The sequence below is a fragment of the Myotis myotis genome, unplaced genomic scaffold (genome assembly GCF_014108235.1).
Source record: "Myotis myotis isolate mMyoMyo1 unplaced genomic scaffold, mMyoMyo1.p scaffold_m19_p_1, whole genome shotgun sequence".
Taxonomy (NCBI): Eukaryota; Metazoa; Chordata; class Mammalia; order Chiroptera; family Vespertilionidae; genus Myotis; species Myotis myotis.
This window is the reverse complement of record NW_023416313.1, coordinates 94,525,770-94,553,291: the sequence shown is the minus strand read 5'-3', so window position 1 is coordinate 94,553,291 and position 27,522 is coordinate 94,525,770. Positions and strand designations below refer to the sequence as shown.

Genomic DNA, 27,522 nt, shown 5'->3' with positions numbered 1-27,522 from the left:
TATAATGGCCTTAATTATCCATAAATTAGTGAGATCATGTGGTATTTTTCCTTCATTGACTGGCTTATTTCACTTAGCATAATGCTCTCCAGATCCATCCGTGCTGTTGCAAATGGTAAGAATTCCCTCTTTTTTACAGCAGCATAGTATTCCATTGTGTATATGTACCACAGTTTTCTAATCCATTCATCTGCTGATGGGCACTTAGGCTGTTTCCAGATCTTAGCTATGGTAAATTGTGCTGCTATGAACATAGGGGTGCATATATCCTTTCTGATTGGTGTTTCTGGTTTCTTGGGATATATTCCTAGAAGTGGTATTACTGGGTCAAATGGCAGTTCCATTTTTAATTTTTTGAGGAAATGCCATACTGTTTTCCACAGTGGCTGCACCAGTCTGCATTCCCACCAGCAGTGCACAAGGGTTCCTTTTTCTCCACATCCTCACATGCACTTGTCGTTTGTTGATTTGTTGATGATAGCCATTCTGACAGGTGTAAGATGGTACCTCATTGTTGTTTTGATTTGCATCTCTCAGATAATTAGTGACTTTGAGCATGTTTTCATATGTCTCTTGGCTTTCTGAATGCCCTATTTCGAAAAGTGTCTATTTAGGTCCTTTGCCCATTTTTCAATTGGATTCTTTGTCTTCCTTTTGTTGAGTTGTATGAGTTCCCTGTAAATGTTGAAGATTAAACCCTTATCGGAGATAACATTGGCAAATATGTTCTCCCATGCAGTGGGCTTTCTTGTTGTTTCGTTGATGGTTTCTTTTGCTGTGCAGAAGCTTTTTATTTTGATGTAGTCCCATTTGTTTATTTTCTCCTTAGTTTCCATTGCCCTAGGAGCTGCATCTGTAAAGATATTGCTATGAGAAATTTCTGCTATTTTGCTGCCTATGGCTTTTTCTAAGATTTTTATGGTTTCCCATCTTACATTCAATTCCTTATCAATTTTTAGGTTATTTTTGTGTATGGTGTAAGTTGGTGATCTAGTTTCATTTTTTTGCAAGTATCTGTCCAGTTTTCCCAACACCATTCATTTATTGAAGAGACTCTCTTGACTCCATTGTATGCTCTTGCCTCCTTTGTCAAATATTAATTGAGCATAATGGCTTGTGTCAATTTCTGGATTCTCTGTTCTGTTCCACTGGTCTATATGTCTGTTCTTGTGCCAGTACCAGGCAGTTCTGAGAACAATGGCTTTGTAGTATAGCTTGATATCTGGTATTGTGACCCCTCCCACATTGTTCTTCTTTCTCATGATTGCTGCAGCTATTTGGGGTCTATTTTTATTCCAGATGAATTTTTGGAGAATTTGTTCTAGGTCTTTGAAGTATGCCATTGGTATTTTAATGGGGATTGCATTGAATTTATAGATTGCTTTGTGTAGTATGAACATTTTAATGATGTTGATTCTACAAATCCATGAACATAGTATATTCTTCCATTTGTTCATGTCTTCCTCTATCTCTTTTTTCAGCGTCCTGAAATTTTTTGAGTTCAGGTCCTTTATCTCCTTGGTTAAGTTTATTCCTAGGTATCTTAATATTTTTTGTTGCAATGGTAAATGGGATTGCATTTAAAATTTTTTTTTTATTGATTAAGTTATTGCATATGTGTCCTTATCACCACATTACCCCCAACCCCCTCACTCATGCCCTCACCATGGGATTGCTTTTTTAATTTCTCTTTCTGTGAGTTCATTATTTGTGTATAGAAAAGCCATAGACTTCTGGGTGTTAATTTTGTATCCTACTACATTGTTGAATTCATTTATTAAGTCTAGTAGTTTTTTGATGGAGTCTTTGTGGTTTTCTATGTACAATATCATGTCATCTGCAAATAAGGACAGTTTTACATCTTTTTTCCAATTTGAATGCCTTTTATTTCTTCTTCTTGTCTGATCGCAGTGGCTAGTACTTTCAATACTATGTCGAACAGGAATGGTGAAAGTGGGCATCCCTGTCTTGTTCCTGTTCTTAGGGGAAATGGTTTTAGTTTTTGCCCATTTAGTATGATGTTGACTTATATGTAGAATTTAAATAACAAAATAAACAAATAAAACAGAAACGGACTCATAGAAGCAGAGAACAAACTGAGGGTTGCCTGAGGGAGGAGGTTTAGGGAAGGTTTGAAAAAGGTAAAGGGATTAAGAAGTACAAATTGATAATCACAAAATAGTCATGGGGGGTGTAAAGCTCAGCATAGGGAATATAGTTGATAATCTATATATATAAAAACCTAATATGCAAATTGTACCCTCAGAAGTTCCACCAGGAGACCAGGAGTTTGATTGCTCATTATGATGTGCACTGACTACAAGGGGGTGGCGCAGAACAAAGGAAGGCCCCGGCCAGCAGCTGGAAGGCCCTGATTGGCCCTGATTGCTGGCCAGGCCTAGGAACTCTACCCATGCATGAATTTTGTGCACTGGGCCTCTAGTCCTATCTAATAAAAAAGAAACATGGTAATTAGCATACGACTGCTACCCTTCCCATTGGCTAATCAGGGCGATATGTAAATTAACTGCCAGCCAAGATGGCGGCCAGCAGCCAGGCAGCTGGAAGTGAACATGAGGCTTGCTTGCTTCAGTGACGGAGGACTCCAACGTTCCCCACCTGCCGCTGCAGGCCTCTGAGCTGCAACTCTAAGCAACTATGTTACAAATATAGAAGCTAAACAAAACCCCAGAAATCTGCTTTAGTCCGCCCGGCTTCAGGCAGCAGGATCGCAACATTGTTTCAAATACAGAAGTTAAACAAAGGCCAGAAACCTGCTTTCAGTAGTGAGGCCTAAGAGCTGGAGCCAAGCCTCAAAGCTAAAGCTGGCCCAGAATAAAAAGAAAAAGAAAAGAAAAAAAGGAGCTTCAGTCACCCGCCAGCCTGAAAACAGCCCTCAGCCCCTCACCCAGACTGGCCAGGCACCCCAGTGGGGACCCTCACCCTGAAGGGTGTGTGACCAGATGCAAACAGCCATCATCCCCTCACCCAGGCTGGCCAGGCACCCCAGTGGGGACCCCCACCCTGATCCAGGACACCCTTCAGGGCAAACCAGCTGGCCCACACTCGTGCACCAGGCCTCTATCCTATATAGTAAAAGGGTAATATGCCTCCCAGCACCGGGATCAGCGGAGCCGTGAGGCCTCCTGGCACCAGGATCAGTGTGACAGGGGGCAGCGCCCAAACCCCCTGATCAGCCCTGCTCTGTGCCTGATAGGGGGGAGCTCCCCAACCCCCTGATCACCCTGCGGCTCTGTGTGTGACAGGGTGTGGTGCCCCAACCCCCTGATTGGCCCTGCTCTGTGTGTGACGGGGTAGAGCCATAACCTCCCCATTGGCCCTGCCCTGAGTGTGAGAGTGGCGGCGCCCCAACCCCCTGATCAGCCCTGCTCTGTGGGTGATAGAGGGCAGCACCCCAACCCCCTGATTGGCCCTGCTCTGTGAGTGACAGGGATGAGCTCCCCAACCCCCTGATCACCCTGCGGCTCTGTGTGTGACAGGGTGCAGCGCCCCCACCCCCCCACCCCATGGGCCCTGCTCTGTGTGTGACAGGGTAGAGCCATAACCTCCCCATTGGCCCTGCCCTGAGTGTGACAGTGGCGGTACCCCAACCCCCTGATGGCCCTGCTCTTTGTGTGACAGGGAGCAGCACCCCAACCCCCTGATTGGCCCTGCTCTGTGCGTGACAGGGGGTGGTGCCGCAACCTCCCCATCGACCCTGCCTTGAGTGTGACAGGGGGCGGTGCCCCAACCCCCCAATCGGCCCTACCCTGAGTGTGACTGAGGGTGGCATCGCAACCTCCCAATCCGCCCTGCTCTGCGCATGACAGGGGGCGGCGCCCCAACTCCCCAATCGGCCCTGCTCTGAGCCCAACCAGGGGCTGCACCTAGGGATTGGGCCTGCCCTCTGCCACCCGGGAGCGGGCCTAAGCCAGCAGGTCGTTATCTCCTGAGGGGTCCCAGACTGCGAGAGGGCACAGGCCGGGCTGAGGGACCCATCCCCCCCCTCCCCCCGAGTGCACAAATTTTTGTGCACCGGGCCTCTAGTATATAATAACTATGTATGGTGCCAGGTGGGTACTTGAATTATTGGAGAGATTACTTTATAAATTACATAATTGTCTAATTGCTATGCTGTATATCTAAAACTAATATATAATAATAAAAGCACAATATGCTAATTAGACCGGGCAGCCAAACTACCTTCCAGATGTCCTTCTGGATGACCTTATGGACGAAGCCTTGGCTATGAGGGCCGAGCCCTTTGCAGGAAGTTCGTGCATCAGGCCTCTAGTATATAATAATATTGAATGTCAACTGTGATTGAAAAATAAATAAATAAAAATTTAAGGATTAAAACAACATGGCAAGAGAAAAATGTCTTCTTAGAGAAGGTGGAATTTCAATTGAGTAAATTTTTAAATAACTAGATATTAGAGAAGGGCATTCCATTCATTACCACCACCACCATGACCATCATCATCATCTTCATCAGAGCCAATACTTTCTGCATGCTTACTATGAGCCAAGTAATGTTCTAAACAGTCGCCATGCAGCACTTCACTTAATTCTCATGGCAATGCTATGAGATAAATATTATTATTAACTCCATTTAATTGATGCATGTACTGAAGCACTGATAGATTAAATTTGTCCAAGATTATTCAACAACTAAGCAATAGAACAATGTTTGAAACATAGAGACTCTGCTTATATCCACTATGTTATACTGCATAAAGAATTGACAGAAAAATAACATCAGATAAAAAAGAACATGCAGGGGATCCTTTTCCCCCTCCCTACTTGGGAGTCAGTTCTGTGGGACTCTTTCCCTCTCCTCATGTGGGAGTCTGTATCTATTCTTCAATAAATTTCCACCTTTGCTATAAAAAAAAAGAACATGCAGGGTTTGAGGAATTATCATAGATTAATATGACTAGACACTAATTAATAATAGTGTTTAGTCTCTGGAGAAATAAACTCTGGCTAAATTATGGAAGACTTTAAATTCTTTCCCCAAACTTGCTTTAAAGAAGTTTATTATTTCGTGGATAAAAGAGAGCTATCAAAGGTTTTTTTTTAGGAGGTAAATGATATAAAATCTGGCTTTAGGTAATTGAGTTTGGAAGCAGTAAGTAGGACTTACAGATAACTGAATTTTAGAAGTTGCCAATTCTCTTCCCTCATTTACAATATGTATACACCTATTGAAGAACTTAGCACTCAGTTTCATTTGAAACAATATAACTATGGCACCCCCAACAAACGTGAAGAAACAAGAAATCAATTCATCATGGACCAGTAAGTACAGTCATCCCTGTGTATCTGTGGGTTTTGCATCCACAGATGCAACCAACTGCAGATTGAAAATATTTTTTTAAATGTAATGTTGCTGATGTGTACTATGTAGTTAGGACTATGATGGGTGTGTCTATCTGGAACACGTACAAACTTTTCTTCTTGTCATTATTCCCTAAACAATAACAGCTATTTACATATAATTTACATTTTATTAGGCATGATACGTAACGAGGGGTGATTTAAACTATGTAGGAGGATGTGCATTGGTTATATGCAATAGTACGCCATTTTATATGAGAGACTTGAGCATCCACCAATTTTGGTATCTGCAGGACCAATCCCTCATGGATACTGAGGACAACTGGATAATAATAGTGACTCTAGCTGTCTTTATGACATTATTATTATTACCCAAATCTCCTTCTTCCATGGCACACAGTCTCTTCTAATTACTGGATGTGTTTATCAGCTGCAGCTTTACTAAATAAAGAAATAATAAATGTTTACTTTGCAGATCTCATTCCCCTCCACTCTAGGCAATCTGCAATTAGCAACCAAAGCAATATTGAAAGGGGCTTAGAAAGAACAATCAAAGATGTGTGAATTATGTATATAATTAAATTCCGTTGCTGAAACAAATGGAAGTTAGCAGTTACACTTTTCAGTGTGTAACAAATAGCAAGTGTAACAAATAGCAGTTACACTTTTCAGCTGCTCGTATTGAGCTCCCAGTGGAACCTGCTGAAGGAAACTGCAAAAGGTGGAAATTCTCCTCTGGGCAACCCTGCTGAAGTTCAACTCTGAAGCAGCTCAGACCACGTACTGTGCGTAGTTTTCAACCCTTGTTTGTGGAATAGTTATGTCACTAAACTAAATGACCTGTGGTTAATTAGCCTAACCCATAAAGTTACTGAGCTCTTTAATATGACACAAATCAAATATTTTGGCAGCAAATAAAAAAGTGTATCCTGTATTTCTATTATCTTGGTTTCTCATCTTTCTCTTTAAAATAAAATGTATTTTTGCACAAACCCTCCAACCACCCTAAAAGTGAATTTTATTTTAGAACTCTAAATTCCTTCTTTGCTTGATTCATGAAGTCACTGTGAGGAAAGAGGAATACATTTTTTTTTTAGCTAATGCAGCCCCATGTTCATACCAAGAGCTCACACTGCTTCAAATCTGTCATTTAATTGGTTTTACTGACCTTTTGCTCCAGCCCTAAAAGCAAACAATGCATTGTTTTCTGGGCCAAAATCACTAGGGCACAGAAGTATGGTATCTCAATCAGGCACTTGCAATGCTTTTTTTTTTTGGAGGATTTTGGTTTGATTCACAGATCCCAGCACAGGCCAAAGTGGGGCAGCCCCCCATCTGACCAATAGCTTGAGCCTCTCAACTTTCATAACAGAAATGCAGATATGACATCCACAAATGTCATATGAAATCCACTTACATGACATACACAGTGATATTATGAGTATGTCTTTAATTAGCAGTCAATGCTTTAAATCTTTTGCCAGAGAGTAGACTTGAATCACCTTTCCAGATATTACTACTTCCATGAATACTTCACTTTCCATGTTTCCTTCCTAGTGGAAGAATCCTAATAACAAAACATCTTGGCTTCTCTCTGCCCTTATGAGCTAACATGACTGGGGAGTTTGGAAGGAGAAGAAACTGGGTGTGAATGAGCTGGACTACTATACTTTCATGAGAGAAAAAAGCCGATATTCTAACCTGCTCTTCCCAAGCCCTTTGAGGAGGGCCTTTCTGGTCTAATGCTGCCTGAGACCATGTGTATTTGTCAGTCTATTTCTGGGATTCAGGAGTGGGAAGTCCACTTACCTACACTTAGAGGCCACATTTTCCAAAACCAGCCCTATCAGTAATAAAGGTGATGTGTAGGACCTCCACCTGCTGACTGATACATTTTATGCTCCAGTCAATTTCAATTGTGGTTGGTCAAAGGTGGTGTCATTTATTGGGTCCCATCTAACACCCAATGACTACTAAAGCCAAACTAAGAAAAGTTATATTTAATAAAGATAGACTCCCAAGCCATCCACTCATTCCTTAAGGTTGTAAAGGTTCTAGTTTAATGTCATGTTGTGTCAGTATATTTCGAGCGCATATTAATGTTGACCCTCTTGGAATTGCCTTCACTGAGTCAAACATTTATGCTGGTTTTTACTTAAAGTTAGTATGAAAAAGGGCTATGTAAAATAGCATGTATCTGTCGACTGTTGCCAAAAAATTTACCTGCTATATGCCTGTTGCTCAATGCTCCACATGTTTATTCCATGTGGTAAGTTTACTTTAGAATTTAGAAGCAGAAGAATATTGTCTTTACTCAAAAATTGTCATATTTACTCAGCCAGGTAGATAGCTGTGTAACCCATAATATTTCTCTTGTTTGATATTGCTTTCAGGTAATTCCTGGTCCAGTGTAATGCTTAAGCACAGTAACTATAATAACCAATTTAAACATCATTCTTGCTTCATTCTTTTTGTAGCTTTAATATCTAATTGCAATTTAAATAATACACACACAATGTTTTGTCAGCCATTCTAAACTCTTTAAAATAGGGATAAGGCACAATTAAAATAATATAACACATACAAATGAAAGCAAAGAATTTCCAGTGTTCAGTCCAGTATGTAAGGAGATTGGAAATCATCACTCCTGACATCACAGTAAGAAAAAAAGCTGAACAAATTAAAAATCAGCAATTCTTCTCAGATCCACCAGAGAACTGAGGTCCCAAGGCAAACCACACTCTCCAAAACTGAAGCGAGAGACAAATAGATACAGAGAATCACGTCATCCTGAAACGAAGGCCCAGGAGCAGGGGCTTCCACAGGAACCGGCACCGGGATAGGAAAATTTAGCCTGTGTTTAATTAACTGCTAGAGGCTCAATGTGGACAAGTTTGAGAGATAAAAATTCCAGGGAAATCCAGTTTGGGGGAGTCTCCACACTTTTCTGAGTTTTACCTCCAAGAGCCTTACCTGGCTCTCTTGGGAAAATTGGGAAAAGATCTCCGCTTGCTTCTGGGAAAAGTAGCCCTTTAAAATAGGTTCAGATAATTCTTTTCTTCTTCTAACAAGGGCCTGCCCTAAATAGAAACTATTTTTTCACAGCAGTTTAAGCCATGTAGGGAAGGGTAATGCTCAATCCCAGCCCACTCTAACTTTCCTCTCTCACCTGCAGGGGAAGCAAAACAAACCAAAACTAAGAAGCATACGTTTCCATTCCAAGGACACAGTTTCACTAAAACGCTGAGAGCTAATCTTTTTTTTTTTTTTTTTAATATATTTTGTTGATTTTTTACAGAGAGGAAGGGAGAGAGATAGAGAGTTAGAAACATCGTTCAGCTGCCTCCTGCACATCTCCTACTGGGGATATGCCTGCAACCCAGGTACGTGCCCTTGACCGGAATCGAACCTGGGACCTTTCAGTCCGCAGGCCGACGCTCTATCCACTGAGCCAAACCGGTTTCGGCTGAGAGCTAATCTTAAGACTATAACATGTTTCTCCTTCCTCGGTATCTTACTGCCTCACTAACAGGCTCCTGTATAATAACAGAGGAAAAAAACAAGAACTGCACATCTTAGATCAGTGGTTCTCAACCTTGGCTGCACATTAGAATCACCTGGGAATCTTTTTAAAATCCTGATTTCTGGGCCTCATCCTCCAGAAATTCTGTTTCTTTGTTGCTAATGTTGTGGCCCCACCCCATAACAAAGAAACAGAATATGCGGAGGATGAGTCCCAGAAATCAGAATTTTAAAAATATTCCCAGGTGATTCTAATGTGCAGCCAAGGTTGAGAACCACTGTCTTAGATCTTATTTAGGAAGAAATTTCTAGGGAAACCAAAGGAAAATATCAGGCACCAGAGAAAATGTTGCCTCTGACATCTGCAGCTGCAGCAAGCAGTAAACAGAGCCTAACCAGTAGCCAAATAAACATAAAATCTCACCCTAAATACCTGTTTACAACAGTTCTTTATATCTAGGACATTATGTCTAGCTTTCACCAAAAAAATAGTTTGAGGAGACAGAGCAAGCATCAGAACCAAACTCAGGTATGGTAGAGAAGTTGAAATCAGACTGTGAATTTAAAACAACTGAGGTTAATATGCCAAGGGTTCTAATGGAAAAAGTGAAAAGAACAGATGGTTAATGTAAGGATACAGCTAGAAAGTCAAAGAAAAAATAAAAAGGAAATGCTAGAAACTAAAAGCACTGTAACAGAAATCAAGAATGCCTTTGGATCAAAAAACTAGAGACAACTCAGAAAAAAAATGTTAATAGAAACCTCCAAAATTGAAATGCAATGAGAAAAACAAATGAAAAAGAAAGCACAGAATATCCAAGAACTGTGGGACAATTACAAAAGGTGTAATCAACACTAATAAAAGAGAAATATGTAAATTGACTGTCACTTCATGACGCCCACCAGCCAATCAGGATTGAGTATGCAAATTAGCGGGACAAAGATGATAGCGGTCACAGAGCCAGCCAGAGCGGGCGGGAGGCTTGGGTCACCCCCTGTGATGGAGGAAGCCAAGTTTCCCACTTGCCCTGGCCAGCCGCTGAAGGAGCTGGCCTGAGCACAGAAGGCTTGGGTCACCCAGGCTGGCCACCGAGGGAGGGGCCTGCAAATGGCCCTCAGCCCCTCACCCAGGCTGGCCACGCCTCCCCAGTGGGGACCCTTACCCCATGGGGGCGTGGCTGGCCTGCAAACTACCCCAGCCCTTCACCCAGGCTGGCACCATCCCCAGTGGGGACCCCCACCCTAATGGGGGCGTGGCCAACCTGCAAATCACCACAGGCCCCTTGCCCAGGCCGCCCTGCTCCCCAAGGGAACCCCCACCCTGATCCAGAAAACCCTTCGGGGCAAACCAGCTGGCCCCCACCTGTGCACCAGGCCTCTATCTATACTAATAAAAGGGTAATATGCTAATTAGACCAGAAGACCTTCCAGGAGAACTTCCGGATGTTTTTCTGGACAAAGCCATGGTGGCAGGGCCGAGGTAGAGGCAGTTAGGAGCCAAGAGGGGAGGACAGTTGTGGGTGATCAGGCCAGGATGGAATGGCAGTTGTGGGTGATCAGGCTGGCTGGAGGGCAGTTGGGAGTGAGCAGGGCAGCAGGAGGGGCCAGTTGGGGTGAGCAGGCTGGCAGGGGGGGAAGTTGAGGGAGATCAGGCTGGTGTGGGGGGGTGGTACTTGGGAGCAAGCAGGCCGGTGGGAAGGGGCAGTTGGGGCAAGCAGGCCGGCAGGCAGAGTGGTTAGGGGCAATCAGGCAGGCAAGCAGGTGAGTGGTTAGGAGCCAGTAGTCCTGGATTGTGAGAGGGATGTCCGACTGCCGGTTTAGGCCTGGGATCAGACCTAGACCGGTAGTCGGACATCCCTTGAGGGGTCCCAGATTGGAGAGGGTGCAGGTTGGGCTGAGGGAAACCCCTTCCCCCATGCATGAATTCTGTGCACCTGGCCACTAGTATATACATAATGGGAATACGAAGGAGAAGAAGGAGCCCAGAAAACAGAAGAAATATTCCAAGCAATAATAACTGAGAGCTTACAAACTACAGATATAGGATGTTCAGATAGCACCAACCAGGATAAATACCAAAATATCCATACCTTGGCATATTATATTCAAACTGCAGAAAAATCAAAGGTGAAGAGAAAATCTTAAAAGATATCAAAGGGGTGGAGGGAAATTTACTATGAAGGAACAAAGATAAGAATTACAGGGGGAGAAAGGAAGATAGCCACATGGGTAAACACTTGAACTCGCCACCTTCCACAACCACATCAAAATTACAATTAAAATACAGAACGACAATAATCCAGAATCACTGGAAAGCTGGCTGAATGAAAGTCCTACAACTAAAAAAGTAAAGAAGAAAGCACACTGAGACTGGTAGGAGGTGCGGAGGAGCTGAACAGGCTGGTCCAGCACCCACATGTGCTGCTTTTATAATTGGGAAATCGTCTCTGCAGAGACTGCCCGGAGGAGTAAGGAGTCCCCCACACCAGACCCCCAGCACAGGGTCCCGGAGCTGGGAAAAGAAATCCCCATAACTATGGGCTATAAAAACCAGTGCAGATTGGGGCTCAGTGACTCAGAGGCTTCTGGTGACCCAGCTGTTCCTCTTTAAAGGCTAGCACCATGAACTGAACTTACAAGATCCCACTTCCTCTGAGCTCCAGCACCAGGGTGAGGCTCTGGGAAAAATAGACACATACGAAGAGAAACTGGATTGTCTGGCATTGGGGCAGGAAGTCAGGGGCAGCTTCCTCCGAGACAAAAGTGCTCACAGGGATCATTGTTTTTATGCTGGATAGAACCTGCCCAGCGGCAGGGCTGACTGGTGGCCATTTCTGTTTGCTCCATCCTGGTAATTCCCTAAGACCCCACCTCATCCAATTTACAACTGCACCCAAGCTGTGTGTAGCAGCTTTTGCATATGAATGGCCTGTCCTTGCTCAGGCTAAAATCTCTCAAACAAGCTGCAGCTGGGTCAGGGAGCCCCAAACCTATCAATAAAAGGCCCTAGACCCAGCACCAGCATCAGCCTGCCTTGCTTCATAGCTGGGTCTGGTCTGGGCACTTCCAAACCTGATACAAACAGCAGGAATCTGCAAATCTCTCTGTAGCTCCTGCTGGGTGGCCCCAGGCAGTGGCTGACTTTGCACCTCCCTGGATACCCAAGAGCCAGTGTACCAGTGTTCAGTGTCAGACTACACAAGATTACAACTCTACACATCCATAAGTGAAACACTCAAGGGGCAGAATCAGTGAGTACCATAGCCCTACTGAAGCAAGACATAGGGGTGTCTCCTGCATAGCAGCTCTCCCACTGTAGTCGCAGTTAGTCCTCACAGCCGACTGGCCTGGAGGTCAACTCCTCCCAGTGACACCAACAGCAATCAAGGATCAATTATAATAAGACTATGCTCACAGTGCACAAAGGGGTGCACCTAGAGTTCCTAGCTCAGGTCACTGGGGAGGCTAAGCCACTGAGCCTATAGAAAACCTACAACACAAAGCCACTCTACCAACTCATGGAGACATAGCAGCTCTACCCAGTACATAGAAACAAACACAGGGAAGCAGCCAAAATGTGGAGACAAAGAAACATGTCACAAATTAAAGAAATGGAAAAAAGCAAACTCCTAGATATAGAGTTCAAAACCATGATTATAAGGTTACTCAAGAATTTTTTAGAAACCACCAAGGGACTTGGTGAGACTTTCAAGGGTCTTAGTGAGAATGCCAAAAAAATGAAAAAGGATCAGTCAGAAATTAAGCATACACTGACTGAAATAAAGAACAGTATACAGGGATTCAACAGAAGAGTATAGGATTCTGAGAATCAAATCAACGATTTGAAATATGAGGAAGCAAAAAACACCCAACCAGAAGAGCAAAATGAAATAAGAACCCAAAAATATGAACGTAGTGTAAGGAACCTCTGGGACAACTTCAAGCATACCAACGTTCACATTATAGGGGTCCCAGAAGATGAGAGAGAGCAAGATATTGAAAACCTATTTGAAGAAATAATGACAGAAAACTTCCCCTACCTGGTGAAAGAAATAGACTTACAAGTCCAGGAAGCACAGAGAGTTCCAAAAAAGAGGAATCCAAAGAGGACCACACCAAGACACATCATAATTAAAATGCCAAGGGCAAAAGATAAAGAGAGAATCTTAAAAGCAGCAGTTAGTTACCTAGAAGGGAATGCCCATATGACTGTCAGCTGATTTCTCAACAGAAACTCTGCAGGCCAGAAGGGAGTGGCAAGAAATATTCAAAGTGATGAATAACAAGGACCTACAACCAAGATTACTCTACCCATTTAGAATTGAAGGTCAGATAAAAAGCTTCGCAGACAAAAAAAAGCTAAAGAAGTTCTTCACCACCAAAATAGTTTTACATGAAATGTTAAGGGGCATTCTTTAAGAAGAGGAAGAAGAAAAAGAAAAAGATAAAAAATATGAACTACAAAATATGAACTACAAAAAAACATACCTATCAACAGTTGAATCTAAAAATAAAAATAAATGAATAAGAAATCCAATGAATAGAATAAACTGATGAATAAAATAGAATCAGAGGCATTGACATGGAGCAGACTGATGATTCTCAGAGGTAAGGAGGGTGGGGGTGGGAAGAAATTAAACAAAGATCTTGTATGGATATGTGCATTACCTATGGACACAAACAATGGGGTGCAAAGGCCGGGGCAGGGCAGGAACGGGGTGAAGGGGGGTAAGGGGGGGGGGGAAGGAAGGACATCTGTAATAATCTGAATAATAAAGACTTTTTATTTTTTTTAAATATATTTTATTGATTTTTTACAGAGAGGAAGGGAGAGGGAGAGGGAGTTAGAAACATCGATGAGAGAAACATCGATCAGCTGCCTCCTGCACACTCCCCACTGGGGATGTGCCCGCAACCAAGGTACATGCCCTTGACTGGAATCGAACCCGGGACCCTTGAGTCCACAGGCCGACGCTCCATCCACTGAGCCAAACCGGTCAGGGCAATAAAGACTTTTTAAAATAGGAATGGGAAGTACACTTATTGTCCAGGGAGTCACACTTGGAGCATAGGGAATAATCAATGAATTCACACCTTTACCAAGGGAGGTTTCACATACTAGTAAATGAAATCCTAAACAAATAGTAAAACACTTTCTACTGAAATCATTGTGAAGTGAAATGCCTCCAGCTTGTTGGCTTCCTCTGTGGAGTATTCCCACACATTACTGCTTAGTGATGTTCCATTCACCTTGAAAATCACTATTTGCCAGGACCTGGCAATAAGGTTAGGCTAACATATGGTGACAATGCCTTTTCATTCAGCAAGTCTAATCGAAACAGTACAGAGTGAGGTGATTCAAGATAATGCTGGAATTTTGGAATGTGTTAAAGAAGGGATTGGAAGAGTGATAGGCATGGGAGTGCCTCATAGCAAATGACCACTTCCTCTTCTCTCCTTCATCTTCCCTATGGCACTGCATGGAGTTCTTCATTACATCACCAGTTCAATCAGTCAGAAGTTTGTTCTAGCAATTTCAAAGAAAAAGACTTATCACAGCCACCCAGCTAAGAGTACTAACCCAGCGCAGAACATGTTGGGTGCTTATTTTTCAAAAAGTATTGCTAACTTTGCTGCCAGACTTCGCTCTGATGTATACTTTACCCCTCAGAAACAGTTTTGCACCACCTTCACATTCAAGAAACACACACAATAATGGGCAATACAGACCTTGGCTATGAAGTGCTTCCAATTAAAACACAATACGAGGAAATGAGAGACTGTATTAATACGTACTATAAAGCAGAAGGAAGGAATGCGTGTGTGTGTGTGTGTGTGTGTGTGTGTGTGTGTGTGTGTGTGTGTGTGTGTTTAAGGCATAGATATCTCTTTTGGATCAAAAGCATTCCAAATTTGAAAACCCAATAAAAATAACACTTGTGAATTAAATTCCAGTTAGTATGACACACATGCTGAACTAAAGATGATATTGGTCATAAACAAAAATGTGTCAGCAAACATAAAACATAGTTTCACAGAGCTGAATTTATTTCATTGGACTTTATTACATGTTTGTTTCACCTTCTTGATTGATATTGGTATGTCATCCTTAATATAGTGTACAGTATAATGAGATCATATTTACCTCAAAGCAAATAAATTATGCCATTAATGATAATAATGAGAAGGATTAGATTTGGTAATCTGTAATCAGAAGTTGAAGTTTTAAATTGTACTGTCCCTATATAATGTTTTAATGGCTGCATATTTATTATACAAAGCTATTTATGCACACACAAAAACTTGGAATTTCCTTCATCTCTACAAATTTTCCACTCTTAGATCAGTTTATTGTATGAAATGAAGTCATGCACTTTCTGCTTGAATATAAGAATAAAATATTAAAAGCCAAGGTACTCAAAGATTTAAAGCAAACAGCATACTTGTCTATATCCAAACCCAGCTTTTCAATGCCAGCAACTTAATATTTGTTATAAGTTTATAAAGCTTGATTTGCTTATCTAGTTATGTGAATCATTAGGCTGTTTTTTTTAAAAAATAGATTTTATTGATTTTTTTATAGAGAGGAAGGGAGAGGGATAGAGAGTTAGAAACATCGATCAGTTGCCTCCTGCACACCCCCTACTGGGGATGTGCCCCCAACCACCATTTTGGTGAATTCCTCAAAACATTGAAGGAGTAAATTATTCCAATTCTCCATAATCTCTTCCAGAAAGTTGAAGCAGAGGGAATACTTCTTAACTCATTCTATGTACATGCCTTTGACCGGAATTGAACCTGGGACCCTTCAGTCCACAGGCTGACGCTCTATCCACTGAGCCAAACAGGCTAGGGCCATTAGGCTGTTTTTAGAGCCACTCTTTTTTTTTTTTTTAATATATTTTATTGATTTTTTACAGAGAGAAAGGGAGAGAGATAGAGAGTTAGAAACATCGATGAGAGAGAAACATCTATCAGCTGCCTCCTGCACACCCCCCACTGGGGATGTGCCCACAACCCAGGTACATGCCCTTGACCGGAATCGAACCTGGGACCTTTCAGTCCGCAGGCCGACACTCTATCCACTGAGCCAAACCGGCTTTGGCTTTAGAGCCACTCTTAACAGAGATAGAAAATAAAATAATCATGACAACTATTACTGTTTCTAAATATATGAACTGTGAACTAAAAAATATAATTAAAAATATTATGAACAATTATATGGCCACAAATTTGATAACATAGATGAAATGGATCAAAACCTTGAATGATGAAACCAAAACTCATACAAGGAAAAATAGATACTCTGAATAGGCAAATACCTATTAATGAAATTGAATTAATAATCAATGGCCTGACAAATCAGAAAGTACCAGATCCAGATGAGTTCACTGGTGAATTCCTCAAAACATTGAAGGAGTAAATTATTCCAATTTTCCATAATCTCTTCCAGAAAATTGAAGCAGAGGGAATACTTCTTAACTCATTCTATGTGGCCAGCATTATCCTAATGCCCAAACCAGACAAAGACATAACAAGAAAAGGAAATTACAGACTAATATCTCTCATGAATATCAATGCAAAAATCTTCAACAAAATATTATCAAATAAATTCTAACCATTTGTTAAAAAAATTATACATCTTAACCAAGTGCAATTTATCACAAGTATGCAAAGCTGGTTCAAGGTTTGAAAATCAATGAATGTAGTCCATCACATCGACAAGCTAAAAAGAAAATTCACATCATCATATCAATAGACACAAAAAAAGCACCTGACAAAACCCAACACTCATTTATGATAAAAAAAACTTTGAGCAAATTAAAAATAGGGGATTTCTCAAATTGCTAAAGAAGATCTGTAAAAAATTGACCACAAACGTCATGCTTAACGGTATGAAACTAGACGTTATACCACTAACAACAAAAATAAGAATGCCCCCTTTCACCACTCCCTTTCAGAATTGTACTGGAAGGTCTAGCTAATGCAATAAGACATGGAAAGGAAATAAAAGATTTTCATACTGAGAAAGAAGGCATAAAATATGTCTGTTTGCAGAAGATATGATATAGCTATATACCTATACCAATATCTATATCTATATCTATATCTATATCTATATCTATATCTATATCTATATCTATATCTATATCTATATCTATATCTATATCTATATCTATATCTATATCTATCTATATATAAAACCCTAATATACAAATAGACCGAATGATGGAACAACTGAACAACCAAACAACTGGTCGCTATGACATGCGCTGACCACTAGGTAGCAGGTGCGTGGAACATGGTGGGCATCTGCCATGGCGGGATCGTGGAATAGGTGAGCGGGGGCGCCAGACCAAGGCGGGGCACCAGTCACTGTCATAGGGGCGAGCCTCTGGTGGTTACTGAAAATTCTTTGCTCCTGCGCATCGCAGTCCCGCCGGGCACTCACACCTGCTGCCGGTGCCCACATCTGCTGCCAGCGCTGGCCCCATTCACACCCGCTGCTGGCCCTGATCGCCTCTCAGGGCTTCTCCACTGCCCCCTGCTCCTGAGGGGCAATGGGCCCCAATCACTCCATGCCGTCAGCGGGTGCGAGCAGGGCCAGCACCATCAACGCACGGGAGCAGTGACAGGGGGAAGCAGGGCTGCCAGCAGACAGGGGACCAGGGACTGTGGTGGGAGGGGCCAGGTGGGGGCACGGAGGATGGGCCGAGACCTGCCCTTGTGCCCACCACAGCTTTGCAGCCCACAGTTCTTTTCAAGGTGCACAAATTCATGCACTGGGCCCCTAGTTTATGTAGAAAATCCCAGATTCAACAACAACCAAAAAAGGCTCATTGAAGTAAGTGATTATAGCAAGGTTGCAGGATACAAGGTTTATATACAAATGCAAATTGCTTTCTATATACCAGCAATGAACAATTGAAATTTGACATAAAAAAACATACCATTTATATTCACAACAAAAAAAATGAAATACTTTGGTATAAATCTAACAAAATATGTGCAAGATCTATATAAGGAAAACTACAAAATGCTGATGAAAAAAAATCAAAGAAGACCTAAATAAATGGATATTTAATACACATGGGTAGGAAGACTTAGTATTATTAAGATATCAGTTCTTCTTTTTTTCACCTTGATTTATAGGTTCAATGCAATCCTAATAAAAATTCCAGCAAGTTATTTTGCAGATATCAACAAACTGATTCTAAAATTCATATGGAAAGACAAAAGACCTGATATAGCCAACACACCATTGAAAGAGAAGAACAAAGTTGGAGGACTGACACTACCTGACTTAAGACGTACCATAAAGCTGTGATCATCAAGACAGTGTAGTTTTGGTAAAAGTATGGACAAATAAACCAATAAAACAGAATAGAGCATCTAGAAATAAACCCAGAAAACTAATCAACTGATCTTTGACAAAGAAAAGCAATTCAAAGTTTAAAAGATAGTCTTTTTTAATAATATTGCTGGAACAACTGGACATCCACATCCAAAAAAGGGATTTAGAAGAGCTTACCCCTTTTACAAAAATTACTAAAAATGGATTATAGACCTAAATGTACAATGCAAAACTATAAAATTCCTAGAAGATAACATACAAAAACATGTAGGTTACCTTGGGTTTGGTGATACTTTCCAGATATAATACCAAATTTTTAAAATTAAAGAATTTAACTAGGAGACTTGTCTGAGTGAAAGGCTGTCCTACTTAATCATGGATTTGGCCAAGGGTCTACCTATTGGCAAAGTCTCTCACAATGTCTTTTCACAATTATAATTTAATACTTGTGTACATATTTATTTAATATTTATATCTCCCCAATCCACCAGCTTTTCTTAACCAAGGTGAAAGGCAGAATTAATTCCTAATACCCTAAAGCTTCCATTGTAAATAATGAAATAACTTCCCTCCTAAGCATCTAGAATGGGAGTAGTTATGTACCATCCTTGGAAGAGTTGAAATGTTATACAGTTTAGAAGAGAAATGATGCTTGAAAAAGACATAGAATAGATCCCAAGTTCTACTGAAGCCCGAGGGCATGAAATAGATCTTCTCTCCTCTACTCCTGTGCTCAGTGCCTGGTCCTGTGTATAATATATATGAGGTGCTCAATCAATTGACATCTGCTCAGGGCTGTATTGGTTCCTTATCTAATTAGTCAGAGAGTCTTTCCATTTGAAAAAAAAAAAAAAAAAGGAATTCAATTTGGAAAAAAGCAGGGAACTCTTTCTACATTTTTAAATTCCAGAGACAAAAATATTATGAAGTTTGAATATACTGAGCATTTGTACTCCATAAGTAGTCAGTTCAGCCAAGTGGAATATATAGATTTGTATCACTGAAATAAAAGCAATAATATCTACGAATGTTCAAGTTTTTAGAACATAGTATATAGTATCAGCCAAATAAGAACTAAATATACCATGTGATTGTGTTCCAGGCTATGTGTGATGAACAACACAAATAGAATGTATGAGCCATAATTTTGAGCAATTTCCCTTATTTTTTAAGTACTGGAGATGATTAAGTTGGTTAGTACAAATAAAAAACTCCACCAAATTACAATTGGGAATCAGGTAAAGCACCCCAGATAAGTTGTTGACAGGCTTTATTGTAGTAATATTATTTCTCTTATGAGTCTGATTATTTACCTTAATCTTATCACTGTGAAGAGCTCTAAGTACTTGATAATCTAATATCTTCATCTTGGTGCTTCACCCACTTGGCATTATTAATAGGGATCTTTTCCTCTCTTTGTTATAATAATGACTTCCTCACTCATCACACACCCTTGATACCCAATTAGTCACTCTTTCTTTCTAGTTTAAGTCTATTGTTAAGGATCAATCATTCTACAATTTTCCAACATCATGTTTTACACTAGAGGCTCGGTGCATGAAATTTGTGCACAGGTAGGGTCCCTAGGCATGGCTGGCGATCAGGGCTGGCAGGGGCCTTCCTTCCTTGGCTACTGGTTGCCTGCTGGGGCCTTCCTTTGTTCCGCGCTGCCCCCTGGTTGTCAGTGCGTGTCATAGCGAGCATAGTGAGCAATAGAACTCCCAGTCTCCCGGTCAAACTCCCATGGGGACACTTTGCACATTAGCCTTTACATATACATACATATATATATATATGTGTATATATATATATATATATATATATATATATATATATATATATATATATTCTTCTCCATTAAATTAAAAAAAAAGAAAAATTATCTGAGGACAAACCCCTGTGATGTCCAGTGGATACACCTTTCACTTTTATTGATACTCTTCTGGGTATCTGGGCACACATCATTCTATGGGGTTTCTTAAGACAATAGTAATTAGTCTGTCTTTAACTTTGCATTTCTATGTAGAATAGAATTACAGGAGAAAAGTGTGTGTGTGTGTGTGTGTGTGTGTGTGTGTGTGTGTGTGTGTGTCTGTGTGTGCTCTCATCTGTAATTCACTATGTTAGCAGGGTAAAACAACCAAGTATAAGTCTGTTTTATATATTCTTCTAGAGAACAGCAGACTGCACATTAACCACCATTAATTGAAGACCAAACGAGGGTTCTTTCTACAGTGGACAAACAAGGCCTTTCTATTGACATTACTGCCATTTGTAACAAGGTGGTCATTTAGAAAAAGTCTCTTCCACACCTAAGCAATTTCCATAATGCTGTCCTCATCATATCTCCTTCGGTTTGATTTTTGAAACCTGAACCAACTATAGTATGTCCAGCCTTAGGACAGCTGAACTGTGAACTAACCTAGAGAGGGCTGGGTAAAGAAAACAAATGAATAAGAAAACAAAACAAAACTCAAGGCTAGAGATGGACCATTATCCTCTTCAGTGATTATTCTCTCTCCTAAGATTTAAATCCCAGGATCTGCTTATTTTATTAAACAGCACTTCCCTGCCATCCTGCAGACAAATAATTGGGAGACTATATGAGCAGTTTAGAAGCTTGGTGTCAGAATTAACACACCTAGGTCTGGATCCCAGATGGCCCATTTACTGTGTGATCTGAAAAACTCAACTTCCCGAAGTCTCAGTTTCATCATCTGTAAAATGCTGGATACCGTTCTCTACTTCTCTATGACCTAAGATGGGAAGAGGTGGGGAACAGGTTGATGAAGAGCAGGCATTAGATGTAGGTGTTGGTCCTGGCTTTTGTTTTGGGTAGTGGGGGTCATAGGTGCTTATCACATTATTAAAAATCAATAATTAAACAGATTCTATCAGTCAATAGAAAAAAGGAGCATAAAATTACACTGATGAAATGACAATGCCTCATAAAGAATGTTTCTTTTCTATCTACTAACTTAAAATCCAGGAAACTGAAATTGTAGCTAATGACTAGACAACCTAACCACAAACCAGATCATTAACACATCATTTAAAAGTCTAATCCTACAGGATATATAACCTAGAGTCACAGTACTATTTAAATAGTTGCTTATTTGTTTTCTAGATAAAGCATGGTCATGTATTCAAGAAGCTTACACTATTCAGGGTGGAAAGGGAAACAGTACTACAACATGAAACAATTACAAAAGTACAATTTCCTAGAATGTGTGATATAGATGACAATTTCTTAAAGGATCCAGGCAAAAGAGAAGACTTCCTAGAGTAAAAAGGTGAGCTTCGAGAAGGGCAGGATTAAAAACTGCAGTAAAAATTGTTTCGAGCACAATCCCACTTTTAAATGGGAGAGTTCTCTTTCTATTCTTTCCAGGACGTGGGGACCATATCTACTCCTTACAGTAATTACTTTTCATTACCAACAAAAACCAATGCGCCCAGAGAGAAAGTAGAAATAAAGCAGTGGTTTAACCCCAGGTTGTATTTAACAACCACTTTCACTTTCGTGTTTCTTAAACACTAGTCTAACTTTAAAATAGATTCTAAAATATTGTCAGGGACCGGCACAGAGACAGAAAAGAGGAGCAAGATGCTGAATCAAGTGCAATGTGTGGTTGTATCTGAGACTCAAAGCATATGAGAATATAAGCAACTCTGGGAGAATGGACAAAGAGAAAGGGACATTGATATAGGAAAGAAAAGGAATGTTAAAGATAGTAAGAGACAAAGTAAAAACAGTAAATAATTTTATTTTTTATAACTTATTAAAATATAACATTAAAAAGCACATAATCTTGGAGAGAACAGTCATTTCAATTAGCCAAACTTGCAAATAGTGTAATTTTTTACTTAGCATATAACTTTAAAATTATAAAGTATATTGTGTAATCTGATCTAGATGATCCAACTTTCAATTCCCAACACAGCCAAGAATAAAAAGTTTTTATGAAATTAAGAAGTAGTAATTTAAGCAGAGGAAAAAGTACAGAAAAATTATACAGGCATGAGAATAGCCTCTCAAATCTCCCAGCATGAAAAACCATATAAACAAATTTATTTAAGTAAAAATAGTGTGCTATTTTGAAGAGCAGATGATATTTTAAAAATGTTAAATATATTCATCAACTGTTAAGCTCTTGCTGTGAACAAAGCAAAGTCTCTGCTTTCATTGAGCTTATATTCTGCTGGGAGAGGACAGAGAACAAACAAGAATCAAATAAATAATATAATTTCAGATTGTGATAATGCTCAGCAGAAAACAAACCAGGAAACAAGATAGAGAGTGAAAGGATGTGGTGAGGTGTGGTACAATGTTAGACACTGTGGTCAGAGAGAACTTCTCTGAGGTTATATTTGAGCATAGATCTGAGTGATGATGCAAACCAGCCACCTGAACCTCTAGGCCATGGGCTTGATAGGTATAAAGTTCCCATAGTATGGTAGATAGAAAGATGGGATGGGAGTGGATTGGTGAATAGCTAGCTAGTTAGCTAGCTAGATAATTTATCTATACAGAACACTCCACCCAACAATAGCAGATTATACATTTTTTTCCCAAGGGACATGGAACACTCTCCAGGATAGACCGTATGTTAGGCCATAATGTCTTAGTAAATTTAGAAAGACTGAAAGCATGCAATGTATCTTTTCTGATCACAGTGAAATGAAATTAGAAATCAACAACAAAAGAAAAACCAGAAAATTCACAAATATGTGGAAATTAAACAAAACACTCTTGAACGATTTGTGAGTCAAATAAGTCCAGAAAGGAACCAAATTGGCATATTTTCTTAAGAACTGCTGAACTACAACTGCCATTGTTTTATTAGGTTTATACATAAATGTTGGTAAATGGGTTGGCCTTTTCTTATCAAGTTTTTATATCAGTGTTAGACATTCTTCATAAATACAATTTGAAAAATTTCCCTTTTTGGTGTTTTGCCACAGTTTAAATTCTATCCAACTTATCTGTTTCATAACTATCTATATATATAAAGAGCCAGGGGCCATCGCAACCGAACGGACAACCGAACAGGCTGAGTGGGGTGACAAGGCCGGCAGGGGGGTTAGTGAGGGACAACCAAACGACTGAACAACTGGCTATGTGGGGTGACCAGGCCAGCAGGGGGGCCTGTGAGGGGTGACCAAGCTGTTGGGGGGGGGCAGTTGGGGTGACCAGGCCAGCAGGGGGGGGGGCAGTAAGGGGCAACCATGCTGGTGGGGGATGGGGGGCAGTTAGGGGCAACCAGGCCAGCAGGCAGAGGCAGTTAGAGGTGATCAGGCTGGCAGTGGGACCAGTAGGGGCAATCAGGCAGGCAGGCAGGTGAGCAGTTAAGAGCCAGCAGTCCCAGATTGTGAGAGGATCGGGCCTAAACTGGCAGTCAGACATCCCCTGAGGGGTCCCGGATTGGAGAGGGTGCAGGCTGGGCTGAAGGGACCCCCCCTCCATGCACAAATTTCGTGCACTGGGCCTCTAGTCTATATATATAAAAAGCCAGCAACCGGAATGCCGTAATGACTGGAACAACCAGTCACTATGATGCCCACTGCAGCCAGCAAACTGGCCTGATCAAGGGGTGGGGCCCGTGGCCAGCCCCCTTCCCCCTGGCCAGCCCCACCCCTGATGGGCCTCTGCCACTCCAATCGAGGGCAGGGCAGCCGGCCAACCCCCCCACAGCCCTTCCCCCCTGCTGGCCTTACCCCTGATTGACTCACCACATTGCGGTCGGCCTGCAGCCCCTCCTCCCGGCTGGTCCTGCCCCTGATTGCCCCCCATCCCAATAGGGGGCAGGGCTGACTGTCCAACCTCCTGAAGCCCCTCCCCCCAGCCAGCCCCTTCCCTGATGGGCCCCCACCACCCCAATTGGCATGTGGCCCCTCTCCCCAGCTGGCCCTGCCCCTAATTGCCCCTTACCCAAATAGGGGGTGGGGCCAGCTGGCCAACCTCCTGCAGCCCCTCTTCCCACCCAGCCCTACCCATATCGGCTCTCCTGACCCCAATCAGGGGCAAGGCCAGCTGGGTAACTGCCTGTAACCCCTCTCCCTGGCTGGCCCCACCCCCGGTGGGCCCCCACCACCCTAATTGGCCTGCTGCCCCTTCCCCCAGACAGCTCTGCCCCCAGTTGGACCCCCTTCACCAATCGGGGGTGGGGTTGGCCAGCCAACCTCCCCCAGCCCCTACCCCAGCTGCTGACCCCCGATTGGTCCCCCCACCCCATTCGGGGCGGGGCCCAATGGCTGGCCAATCACCCTCGCTCTCCCCCCAGTCAGCCCGGCCCTGATTGGGGCAAGCCAGCTGGCCAACCTCCCGCCATCTCCTTCTCCCAACAGGCCCAGCCCCAATCCACCCCGATTGGGGCTGGGTCAGCCATACCCCACCAGTGCACGAATTCGTGCACTGGGCCTCTAGTTTTAAATAATTAACAGTAAAACCATATAGGTTTAGAGATTTTAAGGAAGAAGATCCGCAATAACTTTTATAATTGCTTCCACTGTTATTTGTCTGTTTAGATTTATCTGTCTTTGCTTCTATTCAATATTTATCACTTATATTTTCAAATGTATTTTTAAGATCTTTTAATTTTTTAAATTTCCTTTATATTAACAGTTATTTTCCCTTTTTATTTCTAATTTTGTACATTTTTCCTGTAATTTGATTATTACGCTAGCTGGTGGTTTATCTGGTTGTCTGTTATGCTCTCATCAAAGAATCACCTCTTTTTTGCAGTTGTACTGTATTTCATTCTTTTAAATGCATAGTTAGATTTTTGTGAGTTTTTTAAATCTATTCTATAGCCTTTTGTAATGGATGAACTTATTCTCATTTATATATATAAGAGATATGTGTAGTATTTATTAATCCATGTTATAAGCTTTATATTACTATCAATTGTTATATGTATGGTCTTTTCTATATTTGGTTTTACAAGTGTGTGTTTGTATGTGTTTCTTTAGATAATTTGGAAGGTTTATTATCAGTTTGGGGCATTTTGTTTTGCTACAATCATTATAGCTTTATTTACTATCATTAACTCTCCAATTCTTGATTTAGCAACTTCAGACTACATCTGTTGAGCCCCAGCTACAGAGGAATATCAGAAAATGATCACAAATGAACTTCTTTCCACTTCCTCCTTCCCCCTCCATGCTTGATTTCTATTGTTATGCTACCATTTTTTCACATTGTCAAGGCTTATAACATCAATATTTTGTGACCACATTTTCCATAATTGCTTAGTCTCAATCTGTATTTAAATTAATTGAATTCTTGTCACCAGTCTTTTTATTGTGGCTTCTTCCTTTACTTCTTAGTTTATTGACTTTAATTTTTCTTATTTTTTCAAAAAGGTCATATAGGACATTGGTTTGTTTATAATTGAGATTGTTTTTATATTTAAATGTCAGCTTGACTGAGAAAAACACTTTTGAATCTGATCTTCTTTTTCTCAGCACTTTGCAGACATTGAATAATTCTTAGAAAAGTCTGAGACTATCCGTATTTTTTTCCTGGTAAATAATTAGTATTTGCCTGGATAGGTAAAGAATTTTGTCTTAATCAGCAAAATTAAAAAAACAACAACACTAGGATATATCTCAGTATAGCTATTCCTACATCAATTTTTTCCCCCAGGAACAAGATGTTCTAGATTAATTCCATTTAATCAGGGAAATGATCTTCTACTGGTTTTTAAATACAATTTCTGATCCATTTGTCTAATTCCAGGACATCAATTACCTTTATTCTAATTAGTCTTTGCCCTCCAAATTTCTTCTTTTAAATTTGATTTATTTGTCTTTTTGTTTTTTAATCTACAAACTGATTTTTAAATGGTTTTGTAGTGGAGTTGTTTTGGCTCTCAATTTGTTCCTAAATTATGAGGCATGGTTTGCATTCCTTAGAAGCAGACTCATAAGTATAAGCAATTTATTTGAGAGGCAATTCCAGGAAACACTAGTAGAGGAGTGGGGAAGTAAGACACAAAAGGGAAGGAATCCAATAACATTACTAAGCAAGTCACCACTGTGGGCAGGGAGCTAAAACTTACTGGGGAAATCTTTAGGACATTGTAGAACATGTCTCAGAGTTTCCTCAACTAATAGGAAAAAGAAGTGAGGGTATTTATTCACAACTTCCTGTCTGTCACTGGTTGTAGGCTGTTTTTAAGGAGCATTAGCACAAACACCCTGACACTTCTCACTTGATCTGATTGTGGGCTAAGCATACTGCATTGGTTTAAAAAAAAAAAAAAAAAAAAAAAAGACTCCAGGCCAGTGTCACAGGTATCCACAGAAATCACAGGTTCACAGAGAAGAGATATAGAGAAAACAAGGCCAAGGGGATATAGGTAGGCCACTAATGGCCAATTCCCTTTTCATCTCTGTAGTTTTCATCACTTCACTTTTTCTTTTTATGTTACATGAAAGAAACCAGTCACAAAGACCATGTATTATATTATTTCATTTATATGAAATGTATAAAACAAGCAAATCTGGACAGAAAGAAAGTAGATTAGTGGTTGTTTTAGGCTACAGAGGTAGGAAGGGAGGCTGGGGAGGAATGGGGAGTGACTGCTAATGATTCTTTGAGGAGTGATGAAATCTTCTAAAATTAGAATGTGAGGACAGTTATACAATTCTGATATATACAATGTGAATATATCAAAGCTTTTAATTTTACATTTTAAATGGGTACAATTTATATGTAAATTATATGTCAATAAAGTTGTTTTAAAAATAACAATATAGACCTACATCCAAAAAATCCTTAAATATTTTAAAATTAACACATTTCTAAAGGAGATATGGTATACATATATCATGGAATAATACTCAGCCATAAGAAAAGATGAAATACTGCCATTTGAGACAACATGGATGGACCTTGAAAATATCATCCATCAGTCTGAAATTGACTAGTATAAGCTAAGTGAAATAAATCAGAAGGAAAAAAAAATAAAGAACTGAATGACTTCACTTATATGTAGGATATAAAACTGAAAACAACAAATGAACAAACAAAACAAACAAACAAAAAGTCAGACGAAGACAACAGCATGGTGGTTAACAGTGTCTATCTCTTCAAGCTTTTCTTTTCTCACTAGATTTTCTACTTTTTTTTTTTATTTCCCAGAGATGATAAAGCTTTCCTGCCTCAGGTCCTTCTCAGTGGCTGTTCCTTCTACCCAGAATGCTCTTTGCCTCACACTTTGCCTGTACTCCTACTCCTCCTTCAGGTCTCAGAGCTCTCCCAGAGAGGTACCTCCTATTCCAGGAATTCAGTCAGCTAA

General features: G+C 40.8%; 1 pseudogene; it reads left to right on the top strand.

The window, feature by feature from the left end:
• Positions 1 to 5,194: 5,194 nt before the first annotated feature.
• On the top strand, positions 5,195 to 27,522 carry LOC118666311 (annotated as a pseudogene).